The sequence below is a fragment of the Macaca mulatta genome, chromosome 1 (genome assembly GCF_049350105.2).
Source record: "Macaca mulatta isolate MMU2019108-1 chromosome 1, T2T-MMU8v2.0, whole genome shotgun sequence".
NCBI lineage: Eukaryota > Metazoa > Chordata > Mammalia > Primates > Cercopithecidae > Macaca > Macaca mulatta.
Genome location: NC_133406.1, coordinates 179,982,613 through 179,992,687, shown reverse-complemented (window position 1 = coordinate 179,992,687; position 10,075 = coordinate 179,982,613). Strand labels below are relative to the sequence as shown.

Below are 10,075 nucleotides of genomic sequence, written 5' to 3'. Positions count from 1 at the left end.
AAAGAATAGAAAAATAGAAGTATTCGCTTCCCAGCTACCTGGCACATGACCTGGTGTCCATTCGTCCCTTTTCCCTTCTTGTGGCTTGGACTCTACAGCTGGAAAAACAAAGTAGAAATGGGGGGAAACTGTTTTGTTGTGGCATAGTTGTGGCAGCAGGAACATACAGAGCCTGGAAAACCTGAGGGCCTTAAGGTCATCTTAAGGGATTTGGACCTTCTCCTGGAGGAACTGGGAGCCATGTAGGACTCTATCTGGGCATAGATGCTCAGATCTGAGATTTCAAAACATGACTCTGGTAACTGCATAGAAAAGAGATTGAAGATGGAAAGTCAGGAAACAGGCCTCTGCAGGGGTGACTCCGGACCACAGTTTTGTATCTTCCCAATCTAAGGCGCTTGATGCCAGGCTGGTATCCCGGCCTTTACGATAAAACCCTTGCCAATCTTTCCATCTGCCCAGTATCCCCACCCTACTTCACCGGACTCCTTTTTGTTTTCCAAAATTTTCCACACCTCCATGCTTCCATGAACTAAGAAATTTCTTATTTCCATTATCTACCTGAGGAGCTCCTATACATTCTTATTTCAAAGTGAGATAAACATTAATAACTATAATCATAATAATGAGCATTTATTGAGAATGTGCTTTACACCATTCAATGCGATTAATCTCACCAGATAACAAAACTGAGGTCTAGATAGTTTAACTAGCTTGTTCAAGGTTGCCCAACTAGTGAGCAGGGAGGCCTCTATTTCAAAAGTTCAGCTTGTTGTCAGAGTTTGCATGTTCCTAACCCACACCATGCTGTTCCACCAGGAAACATTTGAGTGCTTACCGTATGCCATACATTTTCACACATATTCTCATATTTAATCCCAATGGCCAGATAGGGAGGTAGGTGTCATCATTTTAATACAGAGAAAGCTGAGTCTTGGTGAGTTTAAGTAACTTCCTCCAGAGCAGCAGACACTGCTGGTCTAACTACAAAGACATTATACTTCCTGGTAAGTGCCTGGCTCATAGATGGTTATTGACACATATTGGTCCCTTCTCTTCCACCTGCTCTGCCATGTCCATACCTAGATCATTCTGATCACCCAAAAATGTATCTAATCTTATCACACCTTCATTCAAAATCAGCTAGTGCCTATTCCTATTGAGGATCCAGCTTATCTGTTAATGGAGGTACCCATTGCTGTACCTTCTCACCCATATCCTCTTCCCGGTGAAGCTGTTCAGCCCACAGCCCCTGCTGCTGACATGACCATGTTTTATATTCAGTGATTCTGCTCTTCCACTATAGCTGATTGGACCTAAAAGCAGACAATCAGACATCCTTTCTCGGAACGTTGAAATAAGGAATGCTAAGAAGTTAAGATAATGTTAGGAACGGAAGCTTCCAAGGTAGAGTCTGGCTCAGAATAATCAGGAAGAGCCAAGGGCAAGCCAAAGATGCTTCAAGCAGAAACAAAGAAGATGTGAAATCCAGGTGGTAGCAAAAGAAGAATAGAGTGGATGTGCTTATGGCTAAAGCAAATGCTGAGAGGGCAGTGAGACACTGAGGCCCATGAGGGAGAAGCAGGGAGTCATTAGAGCTGCCTCACTTCCCAACAACTGCTCAGTTTCCATTCAAGTGTTTCCCTAAAGAAAACCTCCTTTTTCCTCTGGTAATGAAGGTGACACATTGTTTCTTGCCACCCAAAGAACAAAACTTAAAAAAAAAAAAATAGCCTCCTCTTGCCACCCAATCTTGAGGGTTTCCAATTTAAAACCTTTGAGTCTCTAAATCCAAGACTAAGATGGGAAAAAGTCAAATGATGAGATTCAAAGTCTAATGTCTGTAAGCTAAGCCCCACCCCAGATGCCAACCCACCCAGATCTCCTCCCACTGCCTCTCTATCCCCTCTTTGGGGTCTCTTTTGCCTGCCCCTGAGAGTTCATTTCAATCACTTTGGAGCCCAGGATGGCTGGGCTGTGGGAAATCTTTCCTCTGTCTAGAACTCCTGCCATTTATCCGATCTGACCTCTCCAGACATTTAAGGTCTGCAGATCAGAGATGGATTTTTGTTGTCGTTCACTGCTATTACAAATACAATTCAGCTTCAACCCCCTTCTCCACATAAGGCCTCTTATTTCTGCTTTCAGAGCAAGCCACAAGAAAGAAACAGTGTCTTGGTTTACCTTTCCTGGATATTTCAAGTCCATTTTGTGCAGCAACCGTATATACCACCTATTACTAATGAGATTTAAAAGCTGAAGTCCTGGGTGCTGGCTGCTTCCCAGCTAGTACACATGCAGCTGGTACTACCCAGGCCCCTGGCAACATCAGGGAAGCCAGATTCCAGGGTACCTGAAGTCAGATCTCTAGATACCTGAAGTAAGATCCCTGGCAGCACCTAAGATGTGAGTCACATTGCAGGGATTGAGCCTGCAGGTCTCCTTGCACATATGTGTGCAGTCCGCAGCCCTGCCAGGCAATCACAGTGAGCCACTCACAGGTGTCACACTGAATTTCAGGACTCCGTGGTGTTTCCTGCCTCAGCAGCAACATCAAAGCCCCAGAGCAGAAGCTGTTGTGTTGACATAGGGACTAGAAACAGGTGGAGTACCATGACAACCTGGCCCCTGCCACTGAACCTCTACATTTATTTTCAAACCACTTCCCTCAAAGATCTGTAGTCATGAAAAGCTTCGCTTGGCAAAGGTAAAAATAGAGCACATTTGGACCCAATTCCCCTGACAAAGGGTTCCCATGCACAATTTGGAAGAAAATATTCAGTGTGGCTGTGACACCAGCCAAAATAAGAAAGCCTGGTGCTGGCAACTCATCATTTTCCAAATCGCTGTGATTCTGCCTCAGTGGGAGTTTCCTGGAAAATAAGGGAGAGGGTCATGCAGAAAGGACTACTCAGCAAAAGTGCCTTATTATCTCTTGCTGTATGGCCCTCACTGCTCCTCTCCAATGCACAGACACACTCACAGGTGCACACACGTATGCTCACTTCTGGAATGTAACTGAAGCACATGCAGAGTGGGCCGCCAGCATGATGATGCAGCCCGAGAGGCGTCTCTGAGACCTTCACTCAAAGCTGTCTTCTCCACTAGGGAGCCTCTCCTACCTCAAGTTCCTATCAGTTCTAGTTCCAGCTCTGCCTTGGGGGTTTAGTACTTCTACAAGAGACTAAACTTCTCTCTGGAAAAGGCAATGCAGAGGTTCCCTAGTAACTCTTTGGGAATGAATTTATCAAACCTTTTGCTCATTAAGAGTACTTGGATTAAATAGCTAATGCATGCTGGGCTTAATAGCTAGGTGATGGGTTGATAGGTGCAGCAAACCACCATGGCACATGTTTACCTATGTAATAAATCTGCATATCCTCCACATATACCCCAGAACTTAAAATAAAAATAATTTAAAAAAAGAGTACTTGGGTTTCTGAGTGGGTGAATGAGGAAAGGCAATAAGGAAGAGAGAAAATGAGTTATTATTAATAATAAATTTTGTTCTGTATTTTCTATAACAAATATATTACTCTCATAATTTGAAGAAAAATACAAATGTTATTAAAATTTTTTCAATCCATTATTCCCATAACTGTACTCATTTTTGTCAGGTAGCTCAAATATCCCAATTTAGATAGGCTAACATATCCTTAGCCTAACATAAGGCTTGACATCTTAGGCTGGATTCCCTTGAAAATAGATCCTGGAGCAAAAGAGATTCTCTCTCTCTCTCTCTCTCTCTCTCTCTCTCTCTCTCTCTCTGTCTGTCTCTTTGTCTCTCTCTCAGATTTATAGGATCAAGTGAGGTAATGTTGGTAAAATCACAAAGCTTAGTCCCAGATAATAGATGTCCAAGAAATGGTGGTGATAGTGGTAGCAAAGGAGGTAGTGACAGTAATGACGGTTATAGTAATCATCATGGATATAATTACCATTGAAATGTTATTGTTAGGATTTATTTTACCACGTTTTGATCAATATATGTCAAAATGTTAGATTTAAAGCCATCTATTTTACTCTCTTCAGTCCTCTCCAATATAAACAACTATCTCATCTTCCTGGTGTACAGTTCTCCTAGCTCAATTTCCCTTTAGGAAAAAGGTCCAATACCCAAAATGTTTGGTAATAACAGGAGGTTCTTGTTTCTTTTCCTCTGCATCTTGTTATGTTTGACATGTCCCATTCTTTCATTCCCTCTGTTGGGAAGAGTTGCATCTATCTCTTGTCCCAGTCCTGAGTAGCTTTGATTATGTAGCCATAAACTTAAGCTAATGAGAAGCAGGGAAATTAATTAGAGCAGCAAGAGTTGGTCTTTTTTCCAGGATGGAGCCAGTTCAGCAAATTACTAAGTCATTGTATGTAGTCAGTCTATACAGACTGAGCACTTTATGTGTGCCAAGCCACACGCTGAGCCCTGGGGATGTGGAAATGAGTAAGGCATGTGCAGGCCATGAAGGAGGGGTGCCATGAAGGGCTGTGTAAAGAAACGGGGCTAGGGAAGAGTCTCAAAGGTGGAGAACAGATTCAGGGCCTTTTAGGAAGGGATACGTCATTGTCATGTAAGGGTCTTACTGTGCATCAAAGAGGTCTGTCTAAATCTAGCTCCGTAAGAAGAAGGGATGGCAGGATCTGATGGCCTCAGATCCCAACCAACCTTCTTGAAATGAAGGGTTAAGCACTAAATCTAAGTGTACTTGATAACTAAAATCCTTAGTCAGGCCACAGGTGATGAGGGTGAGGCAGGGAGTCTGGGACTTATGAGAGTAACATGGTGCTATACTTATCTAAGTCTTAACTAAACTTTGGTTTGGAAGTCACACACTTTATACAGACCTCTTCATTCCATTCCTCTGCAAAGCCATGTTCTTGGTGAGTAGATTACTTTGCAGTCGCCAGACCACCTTATTCCTTGTATCTTTCTCAGAGTTAACCCACTATTAAGTATCTCTATGGTACTCCCGGCCCCATAACCTCTGAATTTGCACTCTCTCTTCTTATTCCCCTGACATCCATGATTCTGGAGGAAGTACATTGTCATGGGGAAACACTGGCAACCATTTCAGTTCAGAATGATTTTCTTTCAATCAAGAAGTTCAGAAGTTGGCATCTGGGCTGACAAGGCTGTTCTATGTCTTATCAAGACCTCAAGCTTCCTCCATCAGTCTTCTCTGCTATTCTGAGTGGAGTAATGCAAACACTTCATGATGATTAGACTGTAAACTGCCTCTCACTGCTTAATAATGCTTGCTTCATTTTACACTACTCCTGAAATATCAGCAATGAGAGACTAATTTTTGCCAGTCTCCCTAGAAATGCATACACTCCCTGTGAAAGTAAAGCAGAAAATAGTACTTTACTCCTTAATACAAATTGGTTTCAAAAGATCATTCCTGCCTGGTAAAGTGTTGGATTTTTCAATGGCACAAAAAGGAATACAGGACCATTTGAGGATGGAGAGCACTAGGGAAATTAGGTGTGTTAGAGAAGAGAGTATTTGCATGGGTACGAAGTGGGACAAGCCTCTGCTAACTGCAGTGTGGAGGAGGGAGTACTGGATAGCTGGGATACCACCTCATTCTTATGGAACCATTTTCCTTCTAGTGCCTTGAAGATTGCCATAATATATCAGGACTCAATATTTCTAATGACACGATCTGCATCCTGAATATTTGCTCCTCTGTATATATCTAATAATTACAAACACAAAAATTAATACTGTATGAGTTGAGGTAACTCTCTCCAAACTCAAAATATAAGAAAACTCAAATCCCATAAACATTTCTTCTTCAAGGGTAGTTCTCAACAGGTAATCCTGATTGGTGATGGCTTTCTTCCGCAGGATCATTCAGGGACCCAGGTTCCTTCCATCTCATGGCTTCCCTACCTTCAATATGTGGCTTCCAATGCCACTATACTTGCTTCCACAAGCCAGAGGCAGGAGGAAAGAGCATAGAAAATCGCACATGGGAGGTTTTAAAGAATAAGCCTTGGGGGTGGCTCATGTTACTGCCCCTCACATCCCATTGGCTGGAACTCCAACAAATGGCCATACTTAACTGCAACTGAGACTAGGAAGTGTAGCCTGACTCATGGTGGTGATAAAGAGGAAATGGGTTTTGTGAATATTATTCCATCTCTGTCATAAATACCTTCTCCTTTCCAGGCACCGAACCATTCCTTTAAAAAGAGCAGGTAACACAGACACAGCCTCCCCTCAGGGAAGCCTAAAGTATAGAGAAGAATAAAGAAGTTCAATCAATAATCACAAACACATGTACAAATACATATTCAAACAATACAATTCAAACAATGCAATTGCAAATGTGATGGGAAGATAGAGTGCAAGTGGAAAATCTAATGAGTATAATGACATAGATTATAAGGGGCTAAGATGTACAGGAATAAGTAAGAATTAACCAAGTTGAGCATTAAGGTGAGCATTCCAAAGTCCCGTGATATCGTCTGTCAGATCATTTGTTCCATTTATTCACTTAGCGAGTTAGGTGTCCATAGTGTACTAGGTATTCTTCCAGTCTCCATGGAAGATTTCAAAATGCAGAGCACAAACTCCTGCTGTCTACCGGGAGTACTTTGAAGAATTTATTCTGATTCATCAGGAACAAGTGCACACAAACTCATAAATAATCTCATGTATTTGAGATTATTTCAAGTGTGGAAAAGCACAATTATGCCACTGAGTAGATTTCCTCCATCCATTTATTAAGCAGACTACTGAGCCCTTAGTCAGGATATCGGTTTCATCCTCTTGAAGACCAGCCATACCCAACTGGAGTACAGATTGAAAATGTGAATATATGCCGTCCTCACAGCCCCTTCTAAGGAAATCACTCCAAGTAGATTCATGTGTGTGACATATCTGTGACATCCACAGTTCCACTCTGTTGCCCACCCCAAACTGCTTCAGATCAGGGATCAGAGCATGTGCTCATGGCCTCTAAGCTAAGGTGGCACAAAACTGCCCAATTGTTTTATGTTTATAACATCAGTAATCTTAATAGCAATCGTAGTAGTAACATAGTAATAATTTGATGTCAAACTTATGCAATCAGATTCCTGTTCTTAGAATGACAGCTAGATTGCTTTTTTTTAAAGAATAAAATTCAGAGACTTTCAACTGTTTACAAAAATGGAAACTTTGTCTATAGTAAGGCCTCCTACATTGTTCTGGATGAGTAGGACTTAAAAAAAAAAGTTCTACACACAAAGTAATAGGAATTTTGCAGTAGTGATCTAATAAAACATGTCTGCAAATACAACCTGAACGTAAATACAGCGAGTGAGGATTTCCTGTGGGTAGAGAGGCTGGCAGTTTTTCAGACGTCTAGTAACCTAGTTTACATTTTAGGCTAGTTCCTGTTCTCTGCTATAATCCCTGTAGTCATCCCTAAATTTTTAGTAAAAGTCTAATACATAGCTGCCATCCATCAGTGATGCTTTGAATGAAGAAAACTCCTGTCAATAAATGGGACAGAGTAGGGAGAGGCAAGGGCAATGTCCCAAGAGGCCTAAGTGTGAACCGGTTGATCAAGAAGCCAAAATTTATAACAATAAACTATAGGAGATCATAGTCACCTATGCCATGAATCCCCTTAAGTCTTCACGAGGGCACTGGACTGACCACTCTAGACAGGATAGGAGCTCCAAGCCACTTTATCTGGTAATTGAATTAAAAAGTGGCCTATAGAAGGCCAGTGCAGGTCAGGCCATTGAGGTCAACTTCATAGGCACCCTGTGAAGTCCGATCTTGGTAACAGCAAAGCTGCATATTTTCAGACAGTCGTGAAGAGGAGATATTGATGACTTGGTTTAGTAATAACACTTAAGCTCCCCCAGCAACCAAACAAACAGTCAGAAATATAATGCTGCCTCTACTCTTCTTCTCATCTTCTTGCTCCCAAATGTGTATGTTGTCGAATGGGTGCAGGTTGTTGTTTCACTTTTTTTTTTTTTTTCCTGGAAGAAAATGAAAAATTGCTTCTTGAAATGCAGCCAGAAAGTTTTTCTGTAATTACCAAGAAACCAGTCAATTTTATAGACAATCCAACTGATAACATATGGTCCAACACTGTTTGTTTGGTGTTTTTTTGTGTTTTTGTTTGATTTTTTTACTTATTTTCGTTTTTGTCTTTTGAGTGTTTTTTGCTTGTTTGTTTTTGTTTTTTTGGTTTGTTTCTTTGTTTGTTTTATTTTTTCTCTCTGAGCCCAGCACAGTTTGGAGTGATATCTTAATTTATTATTATGAAAGGGACAGCAACTTGTTTTTAATGGCTACAGAATGGTGACTTGCAACCCTGGCCCAGCTGCTGTCACTGCCGTGCTGCGAGCAGACTTGTAGCATTTTGTCTCGGGGACACATCAGTGCTCCTGCCTGCTGCCTCCCTCCTTCCCAGTGGACAGGCCACCACCTGCTGCTGGCACAGCGCCGGCCCTTCAGGGAACAAATGTTCTCTTGCTGCTGGGCTATAGGACAGGACAGACGCTGCATTTCAAGAGAACCAGGGAAAGGCACCCTCGGGCCGGCAGCCGCTACTCTTCCACCCATCTGCCTTCCTGCCAAGCAGAGATCTCACTCATGGGGGCTGTAGGAGAGTGGGCGTTTTGACCAGACTGTGGTCAAGATTGGTCTGTCTCCTTTTCTCCACCAGTCTTGCTCAAGGCTATAGTGGGCATTTATTTATTCAGGCCATAAGTATTTATTGAGCCTCTGTTATGTGCCAGGCAATTTGCTAAGTGCTAGGAGTATAGACTTGAATACCTCATCCTCTGCCCTTGAGAAAGTCACTGTTTCATGGGGTAGACAAGACACACCAACCAATAAATTATGATACAACACTCAGAGTGTAATAACAGAGTGAAAAACAAAATGCACAGAGAACGAGCATCCAAGTATCACCCAGGCATGAAACATGTGGGCTTTGGAGACTGTTAGTTAGCCTCTGTGGAAATCTCATCTTTGCCTCTTGCCACGTGTTTGACCTTGGACAATTTACTTAAGGTCTGTAAGTCCCACTGACTCATCAGTAAAGGCTTACGTGAGATAATGCAATGAAGCACTTTAACACAGCACATAGGAAAGACTCAATATATGTTGGCCACTACTAACAAGTGCAATTTGTATTCAAATGCCTCCCCCAGAGATGCAGAGTCTCAGCCACTGCACCCAGGCAAAGGTTCTAGAAGCCTAGAAAGGATGAAGAAATAAGGTCAGTTAGTGGGCATCAGAGCTTAGAGCCAAAGAAGGCAGCAAACATCTGTGTCCAGGGACAAAGCTGGAGTACCAGACCAAGCTAAAAAAAAAAAAAAAAAATCTACCTGGACTGTCAGAAAGGAAGGGCCAATTAGAGAAGAAGAAAATAAATCCAGGGTGATGACAGAAATTGAAGATATTGGGCAAAATTAATTCCAAAAAGAGAATACAAGCAGAGGTGAAAACTTAGAGCAACAGGGACTTGAGAAGATAAAAAATTCTTCTCAGAGGAGGTGGTGTTTGATCTGAATCATATAAGATGACTAGAAGCGTGCCAGGAAGGAAGTTTAGGAACGGGCAATTTTTGAAGTGGGAACAGCATGAGCAAAGGCACAGTGATGTTCCGGGGAAGAGCTAGAGTGTCTTAGTGGCTGGAGTGTGTAAAGAGGAAGGAGGGGAGGCTGGAACATGGCAGGAGCCAAGACATGGCGGACTCTGTGTGCCAGGCTAGGAGATCTAGTCTTATCCTGTAGGCCAGTGTGGCATATCAGAGTCACCTGTCAAGCTCTTACAAGGCACCAATGCTCAGGCTACACTGCCCAAGAGTCTGAGTTTAACTTGTCTGGGGTAAGGCCAGCCACAGGTAGTTTTTAAATCTCCCCGGGTGATTCTAATGTGCAGTCAAGGTTGCAAGCCACTGCTGTAGGCAATCAGACATCAATGAAGATTCTACTTATATGCCCAGAATGCTGTGAAGCTAAGAAAAGATATTCATTTAATTTCAGCAGATGTTATTAAGACCCACTCATTGCCAGGCCCTGTGCTAAGCCTTGTAAATATGGAGATGAGAAGACAGAGTCC

The 10,075-nt window shown here is 42.3% G+C and overlaps 1 long non-coding RNA gene across 1 annotated transcript in view; it reads right to left on the bottom strand.

Annotated features, from left to right (window-relative positions):
• Positions 1–6,238: 6,238 nt before the first annotated feature.
• LOC106998948 (uncharacterized) overlaps positions 6,239–10,075 on the bottom strand; it is a 144,864-nt gene continuing 141,027 nt past the window's right edge. The window contains exon 3 of the long non-coding RNA XR_013401541.1: positions 6,239–7,980. This is a non-coding gene — a long non-coding RNA (uncharacterized LOC106998948). The remainder of the gene's footprint in view (positions 7,981–10,075) is intronic.